Source organism: Anopheles nili, chromosome 2 (assembly GCF_943737925.1).
Source record: "Anopheles nili chromosome 2, idAnoNiliSN_F5_01, whole genome shotgun sequence".
Lineage (NCBI taxonomy): Eukaryota > Metazoa > Arthropoda > Insecta > Diptera > Culicidae > Anopheles > Anopheles nili.
The window spans coordinates 62,371,847-62,383,641 of record NC_071291.1 but is presented as its reverse complement, the minus strand read 5'-3'; positions in this window follow the sequence as shown (position 1 = coordinate 62,383,641).

Sequence of the window (11,795 nt, the reverse complement as noted above, 5' to 3'; positions counted from 1 at the left end):
CCCATGCCCAAACGCTATTGTCAAAAGTACACGTCACGAATGGCAATTCTGTTTTGTTTGAAAGTTAACTACCGTCAAAATTACGGCCGTTGGCATAATTTCATTCACAATCACAATGAAATGCACTCTTCACAAAATGAATTCATGCCCAAATGTTAGAAACATTGTACTTTTGTTTACCCATGCAGTTTCATTGCATTTGTTTTTCTTTTACACGCACAATTATGTGCACGAACGAGAAAGGGCATGATTTTGTTTACTTTTCTATCTCGTTTACCCACGATTGTGCGAATGCCATCTCATTCCCTCTGCATCTTGTACAAAAAGCAGTTGTCATGGCAATGTCAAGCTACCGTTCCACGGTGTTGCACTTACTACTTTAGAGCTGTATGACAATTTAGGAACAAAATTTCAAAATTAAATGCTGTTACACCATGTAACTTCCACAATATCTTCCGATATTGCCCTAAATAGTGTTTTTATCAGAGATATTTGATTTTATTCTTACAGTAATTACAAAATTTGACTAGAAAAAAAAATCAAAGTATCGTACTTCCAAACCTCTGCGCTTAAAAACTATGATATTTATAGTTGGTGGTATACCGACACCAACTATATTGATATATAGTTATGAACTATAATTTAAATAATTTTAAATTATAGACGCAAACAATTTACGGAGAGTACGATTTACTTTGCTTTCGCTAGCTGCATCGTTACGTTCTTTTACGTACTTATTTTTAAACTAACGTGATAACTTGTTAAACTAAATAATGTGGCATTTATTATTTCTACAGTTAAACTGAACCTGATAAAAATATCGTCCGATTGCTTTCTTTACGAAGATATTTGATCCTCGTTACACCCTTTTACTGTTCTGTATCTGTTTTTTGTTATGTAAACGCATCGCTAGCGCAAACGATAAGCGCAATCGTGATGGTGCACTCATTATTTGGCCGCGAACCAAGGAAACACGTGGCAAATGTTCCGCTGACCGATCCGATGATAAACGGCCGTGCGGAACATAATAATTTTTACTTCGATTCGCCATTTTTTGTGTGTCTGCTGTCGTTCCGTAGGAAACCTTGACAAACTGTGTGCTTTGTGTCAAACTTTACACGGTGCGGAGTACTGTAAAGCGTTATTAATTATAAATTTATAGACAACCACAAAACCGCCGGCGGGAGGTGCATTCCGACCGCCATAGTGCGGAGAGTGTGAATAAATTATTCCACCAGCCAGGACATCGATCCGTTCGGTCGGGTGGTGCAGTGGGCTTAATAAAAAATACATTTCCGAGCCACCAATGGTGTGACACCACCAACGATGATTTACATGCGCCAGGGGGTGGGTTTCGTGTACCACCGAGTGGTTGGGGCCTTTTGGACGCCATTTTTTCATTTCTTCGCACGCGAGCCATTGGTAAATTTTGCAGCTAATTGTTTCGCATGTACGGTTGCAAAAGTTGATGTCACCAGAAAAACAACCGTAGTGTAAGTGTAAAGGACACAAACGGAGGAGGATGATGATTTACAACCATCCACGTTGAATGAACGAACAGGTTTGATAAACTTCTGCTCTAACGTGTAATTATTGCCAGCTTATCAAAAGCTGTTGGCAGGAAACTATTAGCTAAAAGCGTGCAAAAGAGGTAGACAGTGCCGCTTTGTGGGTCAATTGGGTTAGTCACACCGCCCAAGAAAGCTCACTAAAAGTCAGCTAGCAAACCGGGAAGATAGATAACAGCACTCCCCGTTGGCCAGGCACCCAGCTTTATTATGCGTGCTTTGTGTGCAGAATGAAAAAAAAAAACAAAACCAACCCTCCCAAGCAGGGCATAGACCTCCCAGCACAGAGACCAAGGACCCCCGGCCAAAAAGAACATAAGGTACGGGAAGCGGACCGTGAAAAACCAGTCCCTGAGAGAGTGTGAGTGAGAGAGAGAGAGAGAGAGAGAGAGAGAGAGAGAGAGAGGTTAAAAAGAGACAGACCGGGGTATCGGATTTTCCGAGACGCCCGGTTGGGGAGAAGAAAAATCGAAGAAAAAAAAGCTCGCAAGAGAGAGAGAGAGAGATGAAGAAAATCGGCCGAAAAAGAGGACAAGAGAAGAAGCAAATAAAAAAGAAGCAAGACTCACGCGTTAGTACGGCCCAAGGCGCAATCTTCAAAAGCCACGCCTTTTTAAAGTTAAATTGAAGTGGCCGTGTGGATTTTTTTTTGTTGTTTCCATGCGCTCCTCTTGTTTCTTTCTATTTCTTCTATCGTGGCAAAGTGCTGTTCGCGGAAAGCTTCGAAACTTTGTCAGGACGAGTTCTCGGCTTGTGCGTTCGGGACGTTCGGTGGTGAGTCGGTTATATGGAAAATTGGTTGAAACCAGCATCCCTGTTGGAGGGATCGTACATAGGCGCTAAATGTGTACAAGACGTTCGCTATGATTTAATATAGTACAGCACCAGGTTCAGGCGCTGTTTGTAAGCCCACTCTAATCCATAAGAAACTGCTCCACTAACGGCATAATAGTCACATTGCCTGGATTCGCTAGAATGAGCCATCGCGCTAGAGCGAATTTGCCTTCTCGCCTTCCTTTTCGGGTTGCACGAAACAACGAAAAAGCTCCACTTTAAACAAGTTCTAATACACACGCCCCACCACGGGTGTCACTTAATCATGTGCCACTGGGACGGGACGGCACACGAGCGGACGTTTCAACCCCAAAAAAAAGGCCAATCACCACCGAGAGGAACCAGAAATCGAAAAACCTCCATTTTGCATCATTAATTAGTACATCGCCGTCGAAAGTCATTAGGTTCCGGATCGTCGAAGGCGCTTCTCTTCCCCCGTGGAAGCTGTCGCCGAAGAATATTAGTGGCCTTCCGATTGTTTATGACCTCCTTCCCCTCCTTTTTTTATCGAGGAGGGATAGAAGGGTGGTAAAGAAACTGCCGACTCATGGCACGAAGCTGCAGGATCGATCACAGGATCACGCCACACGTCCGCTGTGAGTCCTTGCCGTCGGTGAGAAGTACGCTGGAAGCTAATTTTTCACAAAACACCAAACACCCGTTTGGGAGGACACGTTTGATACGACGTGTCTCTCCCCTCTCCCCCGCCCGCGGGACGACCTAAATATGGTGGAAAACTCCCCCCCCCCACTCAACTCAACCACCCCCGCAAAAACCCAAAAGCGTTGCAGAAATAATGCAATGTTGAGTATGACAAATCGTCATCCTCCTGGTGGGCGAAGGAACACAGTCCTGTTCCCGGTGGCTGCATCGGACCGGGTTGGGTTGGTTTTTCGGGCAAGTTTAGCCTTCGACCAGCTGTGCCGCCAGCCGATGCTTGTTGTCCGTTGCTTCTTGTGCCCCTCGTTGCCCACCCACCCGCGCAAGGGTGGTGGCCGGTGAAAATTTGTAAATATATTTATCCTAATCAAGTATGCACACATTATAGACGTCCTGGGCTGGGGTCCGGGACTGGTCTCCGGTGCGAGCCAGACTGGCGTGGATGTGGACGAATGGATGAATAATATCCTCCCGGTTTGGTCAACATAAAACAGTGCCCCCAGGTTGGAGGCTTCGAAGTCAACTCGCCGAAGCTGGTCCCGACGGTGCCGTTTGGCGCACAGTGGTTGGCGTACTGCAAATCTTGGTGTGGTGTTCATTTTGTGTGATTTAGATTTACGGTTTCTTGAATTTCAAGGTCTTACTGTTTTAAGGATGTCACTGTGAGAGTGTTTTATCACCCTTTTTTCTGCTGAAACAATTGTTTTCTTCATTTTTTCGACTCAAATAATAATTATAATTGATTAAAGTTCGTTTCTCTTTACTACATCTCATTGTCTAGTTCGTTTAATAGTTTGTAGAATCTTTTTATGTTATTGTTTTCAAGAGAACTTATTATTTTTGCTCATTTTTCATTTTCTTGGAGTGAGTAGTTTTTTCCATTTTCATTTTTAACTTTATTTATGTTTCGATAATGAATTCCTTCACTTATGATTTTGATAGTGTTAATTGTCGCATTTTTGAACACGACTCAAGTATTTATTAATTGGCTGTTTTGTGTCTACAATAGATAATTGAGAAATCTAATTAGAAACAAAAATGCTTTTCATTTTTTGGGGGTAATTAAACCAATATTCTTTTTTTGCTGTTTTTTTTTGAACACTGGAATGAGTTTAACAAATTCCTTGAATATGCTCAGAATAAAGCAATTTTGACATTTAGTGACATTATCCTAGTTAGCCTTGACTTTGGTGTATTTCACATTTATGAATCGGGCGGCTCGATGGATTGAAACCACCGGTGAATATTGACCACTAGCACACGCTTGTTACAGCAAAACGGTGACCAACCCGGCGTACGTGCGACAAAATCCCTCTAGGACGTTCGATCAATTCGGATTATTTCGCGCACAAGGTTCACCCACAGCACCTGCAACCGTGCGGAAATGTTCGACTCCGTTCCCGGACATATCGACCGCTTCTGGCTGTGACAAAGCTGACCACCGGCACCGGCGAGTCCTGCTGACGGAAAATCACTAGCAAACAAAAGCAAGCAAGCAGAAAAACAACAACACACACACACGCAGCAGCAACGGGCTATCATTTCGACATCAATCTTATTACCGCAGTTTGACATCTTTATTTACATTAAATCAATACTGCCCCCGGGTGGGGAACGAGTTCACAGCCCTTCGGTAGGGGCCCTGGGTAAAGGACCGTTTCGCCATGCTTGTGCCGCCATTTTTCACCCCACCCCCTATCCATCCACTTCCGTTTCCTCCCCGTCAAATACACGCACGGAAGGAGAGGGACCACATGAGCGCGGACACGCCAGTCGGTGGTCCCGAATTGACCGGCTGATGGATGTGCGTTGGTGCACAGTCTACCAAAAATTGTTAATTAATGTGTAATATTTTTTCATACAGTGCCCACCGCCACCGTTTTAATATCGTAAAAATGAAGTTAGGCCACACGCCCGAACGCCGACCACAACACCCGGGCGGGGTTTTGGTTGGTTGCGGGGACAAATATTAGCATAAGTTTTTAGCCCTTTTGCGGGTGGAGGCCATGTTGGTTGACTCCCTTTTTTTTTTGCTTTTGTATTGGCCACATTTGTATTTGCCAGTTTGTGAGTGCAATTTTTGCCGTCATCGATCGGTTGGCGTGCGTTATTTTTCAATCACGTCACCACGCGGATGTGGTTGCGTGATGTTTTAGATGCTAGAATATTCTCGGCACACCTACTCTTTCTGGGAAAGCGCAAAGCTTTAACGTTAGCTATCTTCCACAAGTTTTCGCGTTATTCGTCCTGTTAGTGAGCTTTCCGAGCGTTGAAAGAGCCAACATTAGCGCACTTGAGGGTAGCAAAAGCAGCTGCACTCGTACTGAATTTCGCAACAGTACACAATGCTGCTGAAGTACTCACTCAGCGGTGTTCTGTCTTCCATGTAGCAGCATGTCGCACGCTCTTTGGTGAGGAACTCAAGAGGCACTGCTACCGCGAAAGAGGAGCTAATTAGCTCGCACGGTAGCGTGAAACGTGTTTTTTGATGTTTTTTTTTTCTTCTGAACCCACGAAGCCCATCACTCACCAAGATTTTCAAGCTTCAGCTCGAAGGACATCGTGAAGCGTTTCAGGATCTGGCCCCAGGAGTGTGGTTCAGCTAGGTTCAAAGCGTTACGTGCATGTAAGGCGATATGCTGGCACGTGAAAGGGGGCAAACATCAATAAAAATTCGCCTCCGTTTCGCATTTCCGCCATCGAGGAATCGACCTGGCGGAAAGATGCTTATCACTCCCGACATCGTCGTCCTTCGTCCTTCGCCGTCGACCGACCGTGCAATGTTCCGAAGGTTCCCATCGACATGCGGGGGTCCTGTTGGTGGCCGTAGGTCGTTTTTCATTTCGCTGCGACTCGCAAATGCGGTAGGAGGGTGCGCGCGATGCCATTTTTCGCAAATCAGCCCCGGCATATTAAAAACATTAAAATGAATACCCCCTGGGTCTACACGGTCGCGCACACGTTTACTTCGGTGAAGGCGGAACCCGGTCACATGCCGGCCACGAGGTTTTTCGCAATATTAAATCTCTTAGCTAGCCATCCGCCTCTGCTGTGCTGGCGGCTTTTCGCACAACTTTTCCACCGCCTACTCGGTCCAAACAGCACTGGATTTGCATAATGCGAATATCGAAAGGAAAGGCGCTCGTGCGGTATTGCACGGTCAAAACAGAAAACCCTCCGTTTGTGGCTTCGATTATCGAAGTCCACGGTTGATTAGGTTGTCAACGGGGCGGGTGCAATTGAATAAGAATTATTAATAATAGCTGGGCGTCGCTTGTTCGTAGGTGTGTCACTGGAAGACGCACACTGACACTCGGTTAAGGGAAACGGTTCTCTCTAAATGGGCCCATAATGAAAGGTATGCAATATAAGCATGGCCTACTGAGATCGACATTGCTTTGGTTTTTTTTTTCTCTTTACCCACGGTGCGTTATGTCAGACGTCTGGTTCTGTTGCGTTGACTTAATCCAATTATAAGGGTCACCCATCTGACGACAGTGCCGAAAAGACGCGGCCCAAACGTCGACCCGGCCAGGACTACTCCAGCTGCTGTGCCGGGTGCGGTCAAACGAAGCGTAGCTGCTAATCTGCGATGCATGAATTCTTTTTATCTGATTTTTGGGACGGTTCTGGGTGATTTTTTTTTCAGCTTCTGTCACTTCACTCGCTTCAGCCCCGCGTACGCAGGAGTGTTGGCAAAGTGCTCACTTGAGAAGCTGTTCACATTTACTTCCCACTTGGATGTACTTTTTTTTTTTGGACGTATCTTGTTGCTCCGTACGTCCGTGCGCTGTGCGTGGCTAAACGATGCGTGAGAAAGATTTAATTAACTGAAATTACACCTTATTCTTCCCTGCGAGAGTGGCCTTTGATGTCCGCGGGACATCGCGAGGACATTCGCGTCCCAATTGGGGTAATTGAATTTGGGCAGTGTTTGTCATTAGTTAAAATTTACGTGTAAAAACACAAACACACCCACACAAAACACGCGCCTAACAAACGCGTTAATTTGAACCATCCCGGTTGGCACGAGGAACTTGAAATGGAAAGAAAAAAAATACGCTCAAAATTGGAGATATTCTATCGGAAAAAGAAAATTTATATTTGAAATGCCATTCACTCTACAGCATCAGGAGACTGGGGTGAGGGAATATGGAACTGTGAGCGTCTTATCATTTAATTACTTTCTCTCGAATTTCACCCATCCTTTCACGCAGATTTTTGACCGTGTTCGAGGAATCGCCCGAAGAAAGACGTGCCCAAAAAAAAAAATTAGACTATCTTTTTCCGCTCGACCTCGAAAAGGAACACACTCAAAAAAAAAGACATCGAAAAGAATTTCAAGTTGTTTTAACTGTTCCTTAATTAAATTATGTGACAAGTTTAAATCCGGTCGGAATGTTCCGTTTTCGTACGGTCAGCCTCCCACGCCACCCGAAAACCCCCCTCCTTGCAGACAAAAAAGCCAATTGAAACGGCTGAGATGCAAAGGAAAAAAGAAAAACCGGCAGGATTTGGATGGAAAATGGCGTGAAAAAATATGTTTAATAAGCACGCCCGCCTTGCGACCCATTCCGTACATACTGGGGGTGAAAATGAAGAATTCGGTCGTCGCTTTCGTCGACGTCCGTCGTAAGTGGTGGAGATTTTTTCCCTTTCTTTTTTTGCCTGTTGTTCTGAGGTATCGCTTTCGTGTGATATTGCGCCTTTTTTTACGCTCGTTTCACTTGGCCGGCGCGATTGGAAGCCGAGCCGCTCAAGTGAGCGAAACGATCCAAAGTAAAAATCCCTCTCTCGAAGACCAAGGGGAAAAAAACAAAGAAGGTGGAAATTAATTAAGCGCTTGTCTCACTACGTCAAGCGTGTTTCCGCGAGGGTAGATCCGGTGTATTGGGGAGCAACAACAAAAAAATGGTGCCTCTTCCTTGCGACAGCAGCGTTAAATACGCTCGCATTTGCAAGTAGTTTTAAACCTCTAGCTGACGGGCTGCTCACCTTTCGCAGCCTCAGTTTATGGACCGGTGCAGCCCGAGACTGAGCGATAGGCAGCTGCTGTAATGCCAATAAATGCTGCAAAAGAAGCTAAGGAAAGACAAAAAAAAAATGCGAAGAAAACAAGTCATGAACTGCCGCTGTCATTGCGCCCGCCGAAATGTATGTTGTGTACCGTTGTGATTAACCCCTCCTTTGACTGACCGGCTAGTAGGGCTTCTGGGATGTGCAACAAAACGTGCCCGTTCGGCAGCACCCGCGAGTTTACTGCAAGTTTCCATGGCAACGGAGTCGTGCGATCCGCGCACCGGTAAGCAGGCTCTGCTGGATGCAAAAACGGATAGATCTTCCACACTGGCCTTGTAGAGAGGGAGAGAAAGAGAGAGAGAGAGAGAGAGAGAGAGAGAGAGAGTGAGTAAAAAAAAACGAACAGGAAGCCAGAGAGGGTCATCTGTGCAGTAACAATATAATTTGCATTGAATGGATTCATTCATTCGACAATATATAAACGTGTATAAATATTGCATTGGCAAAATATTTCGCTCCCAACCGCCCCGGACGGGTCGCCTTCCTTTTTGTTTTTGTTTAAACGGTTCCGGGTATCGCAGGAAGGTCCGATCGCGGCAAGGTTCGCCAAAAAGGGCCCGCGTACACGCCGCGCGTTGCGCAAGACGCGTAAAGTGTTGGAAAACATATGTACCACTGGCTCCCTAACCTAGGTGGGACTCCGTGGGACGTGGCGAGAGTGGAAGGTAGACGGGGGAGGTACTTTTCCGGCTGGCACTTATACTGCCGGTAGACATTGCGACGCATGCCGGGTTCAGTTCCTCGGGTTCAACCGCAAGGTTTGCGGACGATTTTGTGCTTTTTTTCTCTTTTTCTGTGTTTTAACCGTATGTAAAAGGGGCTCGAATTTAAACGCATCTTTCGAGGGAGGAAATCCCAGAAAAAAGGTGATCTAGTTAGGTTTGTTTTAACAGTTATATAATGAGGAGCAAAAAACATTATTTAAAACTATTAAAGATTAAAAGTATTTTAAAGCAAGACATTTTTTTATGTCCAGAATAGTATTCATTAAATAGTACAATGAATAGTAAAAAAATGTCTCTATATATAATATTTTGAGTCAAATCGATTTAATTTTACTTTTCAAAAAACATTATTCTTTTTTTATTATTATTATTATTATTTATTAAGGGACGGCCAGGCCGTATTGAGAATTGCATAATAGTTTCTGAACTGAAAATTATTCTATAGATAAATTATAAATTATATTCTGCACGATTGCTACAGTTAAAATGTTGAGAAAAAAAGACTCACATTAAAATCAAACTATTTTAAATCAAAGCAACCCATTTTGAACGTCACTACTGTCAGCGCCCATTCAGATTCTCTAAATTTGAAAATGTACTTAAAATCAAACCAAATATTATTCAACTCGAAAACAACTCGTAAACACACAACTCTCCAAACTGCCCGCAATCGGGGCGAGCAAAATCGCGCATTTCGATGTCGTTTTGCTTCACTTTCTATTCCACCCGCCAGCCCTCCCCATAAGTGCCACCGTAAAAAAAGGTGGCACCGAGGAAAAGATGCAAATTGATTACTTTTCACTCCTCCACCCCCCACCCCAGGAGGGCGGTGGCGCGGATGGCTTGCGCCCGGCACCGAAATCGATCCGGACAACACGGTGGCAAATTTCTCGCACCACCCGAAGCGCGTGTTTGAACTCCCGTCCCGGTGGATAATGGAGCGTTGTAGGAAGGAAACACCGCGTGAGGAAAACTTCGCCAGTGCCCGCTGTCCCGAAGAATCGGAGATCCTGGCAGCAGTAGCAAACCAAAGCCCGGCGAAATCGGAAACCCAAAGGAAGGCAACTGCCTTCGAGCGGGATGAATTCGCGCGTGCAACCAACCTCGCGGCGGGAGTTGGCGCGCGATTTGGCACAATAAAAGCAATGAATAAATTGAATATTAAAATTTCCGCGCTTTTATTGTTTTTGAATACCTGCGTGCTTTGGTGTCTCGGGGGGTTGGGAGGGAGAGATAGAGAGGCTTGGCGGCCAGGAAGGAGTGAATTTACGCGATTTCGCGCCGCTGGCCGGAACGCAGGGAATCGTTGGAATCGCGGTTCGCCTTAAAAGGCCGACACTCGGTTTTGGTTTGAGGCTTGTCGTTACGCGCTGCTTAAGCCGGTGCATGGAAAATGCCGGCCCTGCTGGATAGTGGGCGAGTGTAGTTGACGTACTTAAAGGTCTTTTTGAAGGTCCTTTTTAAGCCATATTTTAAGCAGTTTTATTCGAAAAGAAATACTGTATTAATGCATAAATAAACGCGTTATTTTCGTGCTTGTTGCTTTGTGAATTTGAGTGCATAAAAATTGTGCACAATTTGTAAAGGTTTGAAAATAACAAACCCATGTCCTTTTAGCATTCGTCCACTATCCTTCACCGGCGGTGCATTAAACTCTCGGAGCTCCACACAGGAGCACAATAATATTCGAAGATAATTTCTTGCATCCTAACCCCCTCCAAACCATATCGATTGCAGCAGTTGTGGCCTATTTGGTTCACTTTCTTCCCGTCGCCGGGTGTCCCTTTTGTCGAAAAAACAATAGCGCCAAAGTTGACTTATTAAATCTCACGACTTATTGAAGGTGTAATGGTGATTAATCGGGCAATTACGATGCGAATGCGCATCCAAGGGCACGACGGCATTCAACCGCAACCCAATCCAGAAGGACATTTGCAGGGAGGCCGGTTTTGATCGGCACCGTGTGTGTGTGTTTTTGCCATTTTTCTGTTCATTCTCATTCCTTGACCGACGTCCTGAAGCTGTGTGGCAAGTGGCTTGTCAAGGCTCGCGGTTTCCTCCATCGATCCAGGAATGGGATGCTGCTGATGCTGCTGCTGGATGTGGATGGTTAATGAAATGCTTTTAGCCAAATTACCTCCCATTGTCTTGCCGTCGACACGGTGCCGATGACGGGATGCCCGGCAATGATGAGAAACCTTGAGAAGAGGGCGCGTTTTACACGTGACGTTTGTCATGTCACGTGGAGCAAAGTGGCGCAGCGAATTGAGCGTACGAAAGCAAAGGCTAAATGATTTACGCCCCGTGCGGTGACACGGCGTGGAAAATCTGCTAACGGGAACTGGAGGAAGGAATTTTGCGAACGACATAACCGGTGTTCCTGTTAGGATGCGCCAGCAGTGTGCTACAAACTGGCACGGCTTGCTGAGTTTGCGATGATGAAAACAAATCCATCACGTTTTGATCTCATCGGTTATACTCGGGGGTTTATTACTCTCGTTTCGATCGCTCGAATTTATAGCTCATTTTCGTGCCATTTTCAAGTGGATTGGTGAAAATTGGAAAGCAAATCGCTAAAACCATACCAACGCGTCGTATATTGATGGCATTATTGCCAATCTAAACCGAGTTTGGATGATATTACAAACAAATTAATTCTAAAAACACATTATGTGTGACGTCCATTATAAACATTAAAGAGTGAAATAAAACCGACTTTAATGGATCATTTATGTTAAGGCGCTCTCTCGGCTCTTCTGAGACGGGTGTGCCGACCATCCACGACCTACAGCCAATTCCCCGACGGCATTGCATCCTTGCGCCTGTAAACGAGCAGCTAATTCGACACGGCTACCGACGGGGTCGGGCGTTCTGTGCCTCACGGCGGCAACGTTGAATCAATAAGAATCGTTTTGAATAATCGATAAAT